General features: G+C 42.2%; 1 pseudogene; it reads left to right on the top strand.

The window, feature by feature from the left end:
* The first annotated feature begins 445 nt into the window (after positions 1-445).
* On the top strand, positions 446-13,923 carry LOC116149243 (proton-coupled zinc antiporter SLC30A2-like; annotated as a pseudogene).
* The last annotated feature ends 582 nt before the right edge of the window (positions 13,924-14,505 follow it).

Here is a 14,505-nt window from a genome sequence, read left to right as displayed (position 1 = left end):
AGCTTCAACCACTTTCAATACACTCACTAATGTTTCAAAATACTGCCCCAATAAAATACTAAACCCCTTAAGGATAATCATTATCTCTTTCACTTTCTCTGTCCAATGTAGGATTACTGAATAAAAGATGATACACACAAAAGGGCTTCAGGATTTTAAATATTTGGAACTTACCCCACCTACTGAGCTGCAAATTGACTGGGGGCAAGACCTACATCACATTCACGTTGATAGTCGTGTCTCACCCTTATTACCCTGTCACTTTCTCCCTCTCAATTTTCCTCTCCAAGTCCTCTTCCCTTAACTAGCCATAATGTTTTAAAATGATCAGTCCACTCACTGCTTCAGTCCTCAAATATTTTGTGCCTATTCTGTTTATCAAAGACACACATAGAAATTCTCTTCTCACATAGGGAATGAGATGGGAAGATACAATGTAGGGTCGATGTCGGTGGATGTTACTGGTTTTCCAGGTTCTTGTCCCATCCCCAAAAGAATTCAGAAACAAGACATAGTGGTTAAAAAAGTAAAGTGAGGATTTATTAAAAGATGGATAGTACACTCTCAAGGGGAGAGCGGACGGGCTCAGGGGAGCGGCTGCCCTGAGTTTCTTTGGCAAGCTGGTTACATAGGGTGTAAAAATGAATGGGTGGAATATTCATTAGGGAGGAAGGGCCTGGGGTCATATTCCCTGATTTTCATCCCAACTCCACCTTCCAGAAGAGAGGAGGGATTTTTGTCCTTTTTTAGTCTGAATCGGAAGTGTCATGGTGCCAGTGCATGATGGGTACTTCTGATCTGCAAGGCTAATTTTATTGAAAAGAGGGCATAATGAGCAAATGGTTACATTCAGACACTGGGGATTCCTGCCTTTTCCCACCTTTCTTTGTTGGCCACTTATCACCCCCAAAGATGTGACTTATCAGCCCAGAGTTTCCTGCTTTTCCTTCTCTGCCCAGGGGCCCCTGGTGCTTACGTGATGTATGATTTCCTGCATTTGGCTTGTGCCCCTCCTTTCTGCCCAATTTCTGCCATGTTGTCTGTGTCCCACTGTCTCTGCTCATATCTAGCTATCTGCCTTCTCTAACAGGGTCAATAATTGGGAACTTATACTCAGGAAAGAAATCCAGGGGGGGAAGTGAACAAATCAGCACACAAATCTAAGGAAGAAACTGAGAAGCAGAACTTAATTGGTTAAATGTGAAATCTTGAAAACCACCAAATGATTATAATAGGCATTTAGGGCTAGTTTTGATATAGGAAAATTAATGTGGGTTGAGAGGATGGCCATGTCCCAGGTCGGAGTTGAGTCCCTGGGATGTGCCCCGCCAAGTGTGGGTCCTTGGCTTCATGCAGGAAAGAATTCAAGAGGGAGTTACAGTTGAGTAAAGGTAGATTTATTCAGAGAGATATATACTCCAAAGACAGAGTGCAGGCTGGTTTAGAAGGCAAGAGAAAGGCCAAGAGGTAAGGGGGTTGGGTGCTCAGTTTAAAGTAAAAGTAGATCCACACTCCAGAGACAGAGTGCGGGCAGTCTCGCTCAGAGGGGAGAGCAGCCATGAGGTGTGGGGCTGTTAGTTTCTGTGCGCTTGGTAACGTCATACACTAACAGGTGAGACGATTATTCCAACTGCTTTGGGGAAGAGGTAGGGATCCCCAGGAAGTGGGCCACTGCCCACTTTCGGACCTTTTATGGCCCAGCCTTGGAACTGTCGCAGTGCCGGGGGGTGTGCCACTTGCTTTGCTAACTTGCTACAGCGGGCATACGATGAAGCGCAAGGTCTCCTAGAAGTCAAATCTCCCACCATATTGGGCCTCGAGGCCTCCTGGGGGTTGAATTTTCCACTACCTTGGTGTGAATCGCTATGTCATTTCTTAAGCGGCTGTACCCTGCCCCTTTCCTTCCTGGCTCAGTGTCACTTTCACAGTCCGTGTCCACTGGACCTTTCTGGATAAAGATTAATTCTAGTGCTGTCAGAGCTGGTGGGTTTTCTTTCAGTGGACCACGTTCTTAATTAAAGGACTCAAACAGAAGGAAATCATAGAAATAAACAAGGAAGAAGCTGGTGTGATATTGTGAATAATAATGAGAAATGTAGATTGGGTCTTCATCCCTGTTTCTGACACAGAGGTCCTAAAACTCCTGGAATTCCTTAAGTGATCAGAGTAATAAAAGTGTCTTAATATTCATAACAAACCCCTTTCAGTCACATCTGAGTTTATGTTCATAAGTCGACTGTTGGAAGACACTAAGGATGGGGGCTGGTTGCCAGGACAACCAAACATGTGATTAGAGGGTTGGAACATTCAGTCCCACTCCCCTTGGTAGTGGATGGAGGGACCCCTAAATTAGGAAGCCAACCAAAGTGTGGATTTCTTGCTACCAGCTGTGAAAGAATTTGAGCACAGAGACAGAGGGACAAAGTAAACAGCTGCTTTACTGCTCAGAAGGGGAAATGGAAGGAAGTGCTCAGGTGGAGGTTCATCAGCCGAGATGGCAGGTAGGGACAGCTTCGGCCCAGATGGGGCCATGTGGGCTCTTACAGGAGGCTTCCACCATCATGTCCTCCTTCTGGGTGTGATGGAGACAATCAGTCCTTGTTTGAGGTGTTCAGTCTTTGTGTGGGCTTTTCCAGTTGTTGTCAAGGCAATTATCAATGTCATGGTGCTGACAGGTGTGTCATTTAGCATGCTAATACACTACAGTGAGCCTCGGGGACCATTGGAGGGCAGACCCTCCACCATCTTGGACTCCATTGATTCTAACCAGTTCTTGCTTCTTCTCAGCAGCTGCCTCCTGAGATTTAGATAAGAGTAATTGGTTTGTACATGAGGGAGGGGAAGGGGTAGGATCCTGGGGGCAATAGCCTTGGTAGCAAAAAGGAAAGTTGTTTTTAATCAGAATGCCTTTAATTTAGTGGACCCAGCACCCCCCTCAAAAAAATCACCACCAAAGATTCTGTTCAGCCAAGTCTTAAAGGGAAATGAAGGCATAAATCTCAGCTAATCGTTGGGATAAATGGTCAGAGTTGCCATCCCCCAGGGCCTTCAGGCTTGTCCTGATCAGCTGCTTGAGCCTGTCCTTCTAGGACTCAGGGAGGCCTGGGAGACTTAAGCTTTTCTATAAATAAGGGGTGGGGGATGGGGGTCACAGGTCCTGCTTCCTTTCACCCTTACCTTCAGGAAGAAGAGAGGGGCTGGAGGTTGAGTCAATTGCCAATGGCCAGTGATTTAATCAATAGTGCCTTTGTAATGAAGCCTTCATAAAAATGCAAAATGACTGAATTTGGAGAGCTTCCAAATTGGTTGCTTCCAGCTTCCAGGTTGGTGAGTCAGAATGCTTCTACATGCCACCATGCCAGACCCTAAGCTCCATGAGGACAGAAGCTCCTTTGTTTCCTCACCCCATGTATCGCTTCATCTGACTGCTGATCCATGCAACAAATAGCAAATTTATGGAGTAAATGGATTTCCTGAGTTAGGCGAGCCACTCCAGCAAATTAGTCAAACCCAAAAAGAGAGTCATGAGATCCTCTGATTTATAGTTAGTTGGTCAGAAGCACATGTGACAAACCTGGGCTTGCAGTTGGCATCTGGAATGGAGGGAGGCCTTGTGGAACTGAGCCCTTCACCTATGGAATCTGATGCTATTTCCAGGTAGATAGTCAGAATTGCATTGAATTGTAATGCATCCAGCTGGTGTCAGAAACTTGCTTGATGGTGTAGGAAAAACCATCATACACAGTTTGAAATTGAGTGCAGATTTGGAATTTGGTGAACAGAATCTGTACCTATTAATAAATTGTAGAGTAGGAATTTGAAATGACTGCAAATGATCTTATCTATCTGCTGTCCATGAGATCCCATCAAGGTGAGAAGCAAATGCTTTTTCAAAACACTAATATGTCTTCTCTGAGAAGTAAATTGCTCTCTAACAGAAAAGAAATGAGCTTCTAGACAAGTAATGCATCCTTTTTTCTTTAAAGGAATAAAGAAGTCAATGGCTAAACGCTTGTGATCTGGGTTAAGACACGGTGGATAAAAATAGTTGATCCTGTTAAGAATTTTAGGTGATGGTTTCCTGTGCTGTGCAGAAGCTTGTAAGTTTCATTAGGTCCCATTTGTTTATTCTTGCTTTTATTTCTATTGCTTGGGTAGACTGCCCTAGGAGAACATTTTTGAGATGTATGTGAGGTAATGTTTTGCCTATATTTTCTTCTAGGAGATTTATTGTATCTTCTTTTATGTTTAAGTCTTTGATCTGTTTTGAGTTTATTTTTGTGTATGGTGTAAGGGAATGTTCTAGCTTCATTGATTTACATGCTGCTGTCCAGTTTTCCTCAACAGATGACTGGATAAAGAAGATGTGATATATTTATACAATGGAATACTATTCAGTCATAAAAATGACAACATAACGCCATTTGCAGCAACATGGATGTTCCTGGAGAAGGTCATTCTAAGTGAAGTAAGCCAGAAAGAGAAAGAAAAGTACCACAGGAGATTGCTCATATGTGGAATCTAAAAAAAAAAAAAAAAAAAGAACATAAATACAAAAAGAAACAGACTCATAGACATAGAATACAAACTTGTGGTTGCCAGGTGGAAGAGGTTGGGAAGGGACAGACTGGGATTTCAAAATGTAGAATAGATAAACAAGATTATACTGTAGAGCACAGGGAAATATATACAAGATCTTGTGGTAGCTCACAGCGGAAAAAAATGTTGACAATGAATCTATGTAAGTTCATGTATAGCTGAAAAATTGTGCTCCACACTGGAATGTGACACAGCATTGTAAAATGACTATAACTCAATTTTTTAAAAAGTTAAAAAAAAAAAATGAGGTGAGGCAATTGAGGCAGGAAAAAAAGCCACAGATCCCAAAGTAATTTGGTGGCCCTCAGCTCCTTCTTTGAGACCTTGCAGACCTCGCAGATCTTTACCCAAAATGAATTTCTTACTATTTTCTCAGTTTAGCCATTTATTGATTCTGCTCTTTAATTTCTCTAACAAACCCAAAGCAGTGGGGAAGGGGGCAATTTTCAAGCTTTCTATTCTCTACTTTATATTCCCCAAATAGGTCTGAAAAAAAAAAAGCATTTTGGTCCAATGGGTATTCCTTCCACAAAGGAGTAGTGTTCAAAACTCAGAATGTTCCAGGCATTGGCCTATATTTATCTAAATTTAAATTTCAGGTAGAGATAATATTATTAATATGGAAATTGTGCAAGTCTGTATGCTTTGGCAACTTGTGAAATTAAATAGATTTCCAGAAATAGCCAAGCACTGGGGATATGCAGTTATTGTTTAAATCTGAGATAAAAAGACACCCACTTTCAAAAAGGAAAGAACTGTGAAAAAGCCTTGTATTTTAAAAGATGAGTATGAATCACAGGAATGAGACAATCTTACCCTTGAGGGGGCGAAAAGGGCTTTTCCTTCCAGGGCTGGAGATGAAACATTTAAAAATAAGAATTCAAAACTCCAATTCTCTTGAAGGCCTTTTGACTTAGGGTTGAATTTATTAGTCTGACAAATTGGTTTCTACAGATACCTTGATTTGTAAACCAAATATATCATTTGGTTGATAACCTCACAGAGGCCACACATCCCCCCGAACTGTCTGAGAGCAACTTCCACTGTGTTTGTTCATACAGATGAAACAGGACACAGATGGGGGCTTTTTCCTAGAGGATTCAGTCAATCACAAAACATGGTCCTTATCACTCAGGGGCCGATTGGATTGTCTCTGCTGCTCTACGCTGGGAAATTCCTTACTGAATTGGCACCCCTGGTTCTAGCTGAATGCAAAGAAATAACAAAAAGGAACACGATAGCAAGACATAAAAGACTGTGCAATGGAATTTGAGCCAGGATGGAAGACAGAACAGCAAGTCTGGATTTACTGGCCATGTGACTCTGGAGTTACCATTTCTCTTATATTTCCCTTTTTCATATGGCAAAAGACAAAAGTGGGTAAGTGCCCAGGTTCTGAAGCCAGACACATCCAGACTTGAATCCTCTCTCTACTACAAGATGTCCCTGTGTCCTCTCTAAGCCTTAGTTCCCCTATCTGTAAAATAAGGCTGATAATATTACCTCATTGTATTAGTCAGAGTTCTCCAGAGAAACAGAATCAACAGGATGTGGCGGGGAGAGGAAAGAGAGATTGATTATAAGGAATTGGATCATGCGATTATGGAGGCTGGCACTTCCAAATTCTGCAGGAGTGGCCGGCAATCTGGAGACCCAGGAGAGCTGATGTGCCAGTTTGAGCCTGAAGGCCATCTGCTATAGAACTAGAAAGAGCTGATGTTGCAGATGAAGTCTGGACGCAGTCTGCTGGAGAATTCTTTTTTTTTTTTTTAATTGACGTATAGTCAGTTACTCTGTGTCAATTTCTGGTGTACAGCATCATGTCCCAGTCGTGTGTGTGTGTGTGTGTGTGTATATATATTCATTTTCATATTATTTTTCATTATAGGTTATTACAAGATATTGAATCACTGTGCTATACAGAAGAAATTTGTTTTTGATCTGTTTTTATATATAGTGGTTAACATTTACAAATCTCAAACTCCCAAATTTATCCCTTTTCACCCCCTTTCCCCCAGTAACCGTAAAATTGTTTACTCTGTCTGCGAGTCTATTTCTGTTTTGTAGATGAGTTCATTAGTGTCCTCTTTTTTCTTTTCTTTTCTTTCTTTTTTTTTTTTTTTTTTAGATTCCACATATGAATGATATCATATGGTATTTTTCTTTCTCTTTCTGGCTTACTTCACTTAGAGTGACATTCTCCAGGTCCATCCAAGTTGCTGCAAATGGCATTAATCTTTTTTATGGCCGAGTAGTATTCCGTGGTATAAATATACTACTACTTCTTTATCCAATCATCTGTCAATGGGCATTTAGGTTGCTTCCATGTCTTGGCTATTGTAAATAGTGTTGCTATGAACATTGGGGTGTCTGTATCTTTTTGAATTAAGATTCCCTCTGGATATATGCCCAGGAGTGGGATTGCTGAATCATATAGTAAGTCTATTTTTAGTGTTTTGAGGAATCCCATACTATTTTCCATAATGGCTGCACCTAAATTTCTTTTTTGCTCAAGGGAAGCAAGTCTTTTTTCCTTCTCAGGCCATTAGCTGGTTGGATGGAGCCCACCCACACTGACAGAGGGCAATCTCTTTTATGCAAAGATCACTGTTTTAAATGTTAATCCCATCTAAAGCATTCTCACAGAAATATCCAGAATAATGTTTGACCAAATATTTGGGTACCCTATGGCCAAGCCAAGCTGACACTTAAAATTAACCATCACACTCATATCATCCTCATAATATTCCTATGAAATGGGTATTATTTGTGAAGCACATCTCCCAAGATCAAGCAGTAAATAGTCATTAATATTCTTTCAAACGTCAAATAGTGACAAAGTCAGGAGTCACTGTGTCTCCCTGTGCTCTCAAGACATTTTCAAATGAAATTCTTCTCCTCGGTGTCCTCTCCATGTATATTCAGTCATAGCTTTTCAATAGAAAATCTAAATATATTCAATCAAGTAAATTTGCAGCACATGCTCATTTCACTGTCTGACACTCCCACCATGATGTCACTTCTGAGGTACATGGAATTATAAAAATGGTGACTAAATCCCCTGCTTGCAAGGATCTTTCTACATTAATAATTATATTCTCCTGTTCATTCTCTCCTTTGAAAACTCCTTCTCTGGTTCCTAGAATGAGAATGAGAAAAGAGGAAAGGGGAAGATGAGGTGGAGATTTTTTATTTTGAAAACTAGGATACCCTGTGTATTCATTTCCTTTGATTGCTGTAACAAATTATTACAAACTTGGTAGCTTTAAAAAACACACATTTATACCCTTACCTTTATGCGGTTTGGAGGGCTGCTCTCAGTTTCACAGGGCCACCCTTACTCCAGAGTCTCTATGGAAGAATCTATTTCCTGGCCTTTTCTAGCTTCTTAGAGCCACATTGGTGCTCTGTAGCTCACAGTCCCTTCAAAAGCCATCTTGCTTGAGTGGAGGCTTTGACTCCTTCTTCTGTCTAATCACATCTGCCTCTGTCTCCCTTTTAGAGGGACACTGTGATCGTATTTAGGGTCTATCCAGATATTCCAGTATAATCTCCCCTTCTCAAGACCCTTAACTTGATCACATCTGCAAAGTCTCTTTTACTGTATAACATATGCAGGTTCCAGGAATCCAGAGCTAGATAGCTCCGAGGGTTATTGTTGACTGAAATAAATGCACAACCTAAAATTTGAAAGTTATGTTTTATTTGGTGGATAATTCTGAGGACTCAAGCCCGGAATGACATCTCTCACATCGCTCTGAGGGACTGCTCCAAAGAGGTAGAGGGGGAGACGTGATATATAGGAGCTTTACAACACAGACCAGGTAGCTGGAACAATAAAAAATTACTTGTTAACTAAAGAAAACCAGGCATCTCAAGTTAAAGAATTTAGTGTTTTTCTATGTATGGGGGGAAGCAAACATTTGGGTTCACTGAATTCATTCCTTTGACAAGCACCTAGCTATCTAGGGCCAGTGTCCTGTCCTTTCTTATTCTGTGTCCTCTCGGGGCACCATTGTGAGTGGCTGCAGAGGCCGGGCTGCAGGCTTGTCTTCCTGGGGGGTGGCGGCAGCCACTGATGACTTGATGGTTCCAGCATTCTTTGTTTACTGATCTGGTTGGCAGTATTTTTTGTTCACACTGTCATGTGGGGGAACTGCCAATCCTCCACAACACTCAAGCCTGTCTGGAAATAGTTCAAGCAACAGGAAACCTCTTTTTTTTTTTTTTTTTTTAATTGAGGTATAGTCAGTTTACAATGTGTCCATTTCTAGTCTACAGCACAATGCTTCAGTCATACATGAATATACATATATTCATTTTCATATTCTTTTTCACCATGAGCTACTCAAGATATTAATATATTTCCCTGTGCTATACAGTATAAACTTGTGTATCTATTTTTTATATACCAGTAGGAAACCTCTCATAATGACGCTGCTCCTCTCTCTGAAGCCCATGCATGGGGTGCAATGACAGTTCACTCAGACAAAATGAGTGCATGAGATGCGGTATGAAGCTTGAATCTCATGCACTCATTTTGAGATGGTTACAGAAATCCTGATGCATCATTTTGCAGGTGGGAGAGTGAGCTTGAGAGATGGCGAGATTGGGACACAAGAACAGAATAGTTACCAATGTCCAGCAGGGAGCACTGCACTTCCAATTTTCTACCTCTGGTCATGGTTTATCTGTGCCCTTCCTGTCAAGGCTTTGCTCACTGTTGTCTCAAATGTGCTTAAGAGATTCATTAACTTTAACAAAAAGATTTTTATAACTTCCACATTTCATCTCTATTTGACTTTCCCTGATGAAACGAGCAATTTTCTGGGACAAAGAAGGTCCTTGACCAGTATTATCACACAGTGTCTCCAAGCCAGTTTCAGTTGCTCTCTCATGTCACAGTGCCCTGAAAGGTACCCAGTTTAGTTGTGTCCATGTTCATGAAGGGGCACGATGACAGTGCAGTGTAAACTCAAAGAATTACAAGAAATCCACTCTGAGCCTAAGAAGGACTAGAAATGAAAATGATTTTGATTTAGGAATCCTGACATCGTTCCATAGAAGTATCTGCCTTCTGTTGAGTAATTTGTTGAAATAAATAAAAAGCACAGCCTAAAAGTTGAGAGTTATATTTTATTCGGTGGATATCTCTGAACCCCTCAAGCTTGGATGACAGCCCCCCCCCCCCCCCCGGTCGCTCTGAGGGACTGCTCTGAAGAGGTAGGGGAGGAGCCAGGATATATAGGAGCTTTACAACAAAGACCAGAAGTCAAAAGATCAAAAGTCAGAAGATCAAAAGATTACTGCTAATTAAAGAAAACCAGACATCTTAAGTTAAGGAATTGAGTGCTTTTCTATGTATGGGAAGGTGCAAAGCTTTGGGCTTATCAGCATCATTCCTTTGAAACGCACCTCACTGTCTAGGGCCAGTATCCTACTCTTTCACATCCTGAGTCCCCTCAGGGGGCACTGTTAGGGGTGGCTACAGAGGCCAGGCTGCCTGCTTGTCTGAATCCTGAGTCCCCCCCACTCACAGTCCCGGGTGGCAGTAAGTGGCTTACGACTTGGTGGCCACAGCATGGTTTGCAATGTCTTTCATCCACAGATGTATATAGCAGAGAGGACTGGAGAATTGCCAGAACTGGGATTTCTTCCCACTGTTCCCCTTCTTAGACCCAGAAGACCCCAACACCTTGAGGGTATAGCCAAAAACTTAAATGGAATAATCAAAGAACGTTATAATCAAGAAAGTAATTTTTGCATCTCAACAAATAGCTTTCCAAAAATTATGAATGACATACGCTTGTATTTTATAGAAACATAGATATATCAGCAAGTATTTTCAGACACAAAAGAATCAAAGGAGCCAAGAGACCTGGGTTCTAGGCTGATTCTAGCCTGGCCCTAGCACTAGACTTTACACTTGATAAACGTATTTTCCCTATCAAGACCTCATTTTCTGCTGCTGGAAAATGGTTGAGTAGCACAAAGTTTCAATGGCTTTCTTTCATAGCCCACTATTGTGTGATTTTTACCCTTAATTCAAAAGGCATTCGATTAAAGACAACTATTTAAGAGTCTATACAGATTTTAGCTGAGATTATCATAGAAAAGGTTAACTACCACTTAACTACATATACAAAGACACCAGATTCATACATTTTATTTATATTAGTCAATGGGAGCAAAATGAGCATCTGGTATCTTTGCAGCCATAGCTGAAGCATATTCCTATTTCACAAGCCCTTTTGTATTGAAAGTTTCTACATCTTTGCTAGGTTTGCTACTCAGAGCATTATGAAGACGTCACACCCTTTTGAAAATGCTTAAATGCTTAAGAAAAGGCAACGTACCTATTAAAATGAAGGCGATGTTTCTATAAAAGGAATTTCATCTCGTTAGAATTTTAAGTTATTTTGAAGACAATGGCAAAAAGGTATAAATAATATATATAGCCTTGAAAAATGTGTTAGAGGTATTCACAGAAAGGGCTATTCAAGTGTTTAAATTATTACAGGGTTGGTAAGTTTTGTCAAGGATGAGGAAATGGCTAAAATCAGAGGTTGGAAGCTACATGTTCGATCTGCCTTCAGACATTTTAATTTGGTCCACATAGAATCTTCAAAATTCAAAATTTTATTTTAAAAATATTGAATTTAGGTTGATCTTAAAAAGTGGGAAGATGGGAGGGACCTGACCAGCCCAGGTTCTGCAGCCCCCAAAACTCCCTGTTTTCCCTCCCAGGGCATTTCTTTTATTCACATTATTTCCTGCCCCTATAGGAAGTCAAATTTACTCTCATGTCTTGAACAACTGAGTAAGGTATACAAATAAACATTAAGTTTTTATGAACATGATCTGGAGGAGCAAACACAGAAATTCCTTCTTCTTCATCATTTATGGCTAGCTCTTTTAAGCTGAGAAATGACAAATTGATTGAGACAAATACGGGAATGTTAGAGCAGGCAGACAGCTAGATACGAGCAGAGAAAGGGAAACAGGCCAAATGCAGGAAATCACACATCATGTAAACAACAGGGGCCCCTGGGCGACAAAGAAAAGCAGGAACATCTCAAGTTGATAAAAAAAAAAATCACACGTTTTGGGGGCGCATGAATACATAGTCAGAACAGATCATGGTTCCAAAAGTTTGCTAATATGGATGTGGGCACATATGTATCAGTGAGACAACGGGGGAGCAGACGTTCTTCAGCACTGGTGGTGAGAGGATAAACTGGCTATGAAAGTCCCCCATAAACCCAGTCTTGATGGTTTTTCCGTCTCAGCATTTCTGATAGTAACAGAAGATTGAAATCCATTCAAGTGTCCAGGTGTAGGGACTGGTAAAATTAATTAAGGGACATATATAAAATGATTACTTTCTAAGTACAAATGGGAATCGGTAGGCTTTTTATGTATTGATGGGGAACGATCTCAAAAATCTAGTTGTAAGTGAAAAGAAACCAGGAACAGGAGGATGTATAGAGTGTAGTATTAATTATTTTTTAAAGAAAGGAGAGGAAAAATACATTTTCCGCTCTGACATGCATAATGCTTCTCTAAAAGAAAAAAAAAGAACTGTGTGTGTGTGGGGGGGGTGAGGAACACTGGGGCATATGACGAGGAGTGGGAGGAAGATACAAGTTTTCAAACATACAGGTTTTTTGGTGTTTAAATCGTGTGAATGGAGGGGGAAGGTATAGCTCAGTGGCAGAGCCTGTGCTTAGCATGCATGAGGTCCTGGGTTCAATCCCCAGTCCCTCCATAAACAAACAAACCAACCTAATTACTCACCCCCAAAAAACAACCATGTGACTGTATTACCAAAGTATTCACAAAATTAAATTAAATCATCTATGCCAAAATAGTGCCAAGGTTATAAAGGAAACATGGGAATGTTTTACTTACCAAGAGTTTATTGTTTGTGTATTTGGTAGGGCTAATTTCCACTAGTAGTTCTCCTTTTGTAGAACTTTGGGGAAATTCTCTTTTTTTTTTTTAAACACCTTTATTGTGATACATATACATATGTATATGTAAACTATACATATTTCAAAAGTACAATCTGATGAATTTTGATAGATGTAGACACCAGTGAAACCACTACCACAGTCAAGATAGCTGACGTTTCCATCACTCCCCAAGAGGTACAATTTATGAATTCCCAAGTTATCCCTTCCCACTCCCCTTTATCCTTTGGTAACCGTGAAATTCTCTTTTTTCCCCTTCTTCCCATATGAAGTTAGGGACCACCTTAACTAACACTGGTGGGTTCTCCACTTGCGCAAGCTGGGTTGACATCCAACTGCGGGCATAGCCCCATGCGGAGGTCTGTTGAGAACTCCATCGACTCACCTGTGTTTTTGATCTTGTGAATGTCCTTTCCACTGCTTGTTTATGAGTGCCATAGATTGAGTTCAAAGCAACCTCACATGCATTTTCAAACCCTGATCAGCTCACGTGGCCAGACTGAATTAGATGGGGAGTGGAGTAAGGGTGGATGAAAAGGGAAAAAAATCAGGATACTATTATAAAAAGGAGAAAGGGAGCTTAGAAGAACATTGTACAGAAGCCCTTAAAACCTTCCACAGCCCACAAGACTAGGTTAGGTCCTTGTTATAAACTGCAAGAACACTCAAGAATTCTGCCCTTGGAATACTTTCGGTGCTGGCAGTGGAGTGGCTGATCTCTGGGGACTATGAACTGAGGGAGACGGGCGGGGAGGAAAGGCCACGTTGATCACATCTGTCTGTGCTGTGGTGACAAATGTCATAATGGAGTTGACGCATCACCAGTCCGGCCATGCACACAGCCTTGACGCCAGCCAGCGGCAGAACCCCCAGGGGTCCAGCTGCACCTATCCATGTGATTGGAGACTTTCTGCAGAGGTAGGGTGTTCAGTGACAGTCTATACTTTATATTTCAAGCCAGAGTACAAATATATAGACCAACAGACCACCATCTGCACTTTCCTCTCCTCCGTCCTGGTCCTGGGGACATCCTCGACCATCTTGAGAGATGTGACCCCAGTACTGATGAAAGAAAACCCCAAGGGCATGGACTTCACAGCTATGGGGATCCACTGCTGTCAGTGAAGAGGGCAGAAGCCTGTACAGGCTGTGTGTTTGGGTGCTGATGGAGTCCCCGCCCCACGATGTCTATCCACATCACTGTCACTCAGAATACAGACGCCCAGGCTGTGCTGAGGTGGCCAGTGTCCACCTGCAGGGGACATTCCACCTCTACACCATGACCATCCAGCCTGTGGACATCCCTGAGGACATAAAGGACTGTCAGGCATGCCAAGGCCCCTTGGACTGACTGCCTGGCCAGCTGGGGTGTGGACAGGACCTGCTGATTGCAGGGCTGAGTGTCCCCAGGCCCAGCCAGGACTCTGCCTACCCCGGCTGTGTCATCAAGCATGTCCCTCTCCGGACCTCTGCTCCACGCTCAGTGGGGAGGAGCCCAGCCCTACTCCAGGAATGGGGCTCTGCCCCTGCCACCCCCTGACTGCAGGGAGCCCTCAGATGGGGACCAGCAGGTGTAAGGCTAATGTGACCCTGTGTTGGCTCCTGGTGGGGCTGGGTTTGGACCTAACACTGTCCTACCATCATCCTAGGGAAAGGCAGTGACGCACAGGGAAGGGGTGTGGAAGCAGAGACTGGCCTCAAGGTCCCCTCACCACTTGCCTCATTCCCCGTGTCCAGTCTCTCTGGCCTTTGCCTTATAAATCTGTAAGGAGGCCCTGGAACAGAATCCCCTCCCTCTCCCTCTAACCATATGGCTTAAGGAGGCCAAGGAGGTTGGGGAGCTGCGAGGACCCTGCACTCTCATACTTGTCCCTCTGAGACATGGGGCCAGGGGCCACCAGAGGCCTGTCTGTGCCTTAGTCCCTTCAGCTTT

Source organism: Camelus dromedarius, chromosome 22 (assembly GCF_036321535.1).
Source record: "Camelus dromedarius isolate mCamDro1 chromosome 22, mCamDro1.pat, whole genome shotgun sequence".
NCBI lineage: Eukaryota > Metazoa > Chordata > Mammalia > Artiodactyla > Camelidae > Camelus > Camelus dromedarius.
This window is presented reverse-complemented; position numbering and strand designations above follow the sequence as displayed.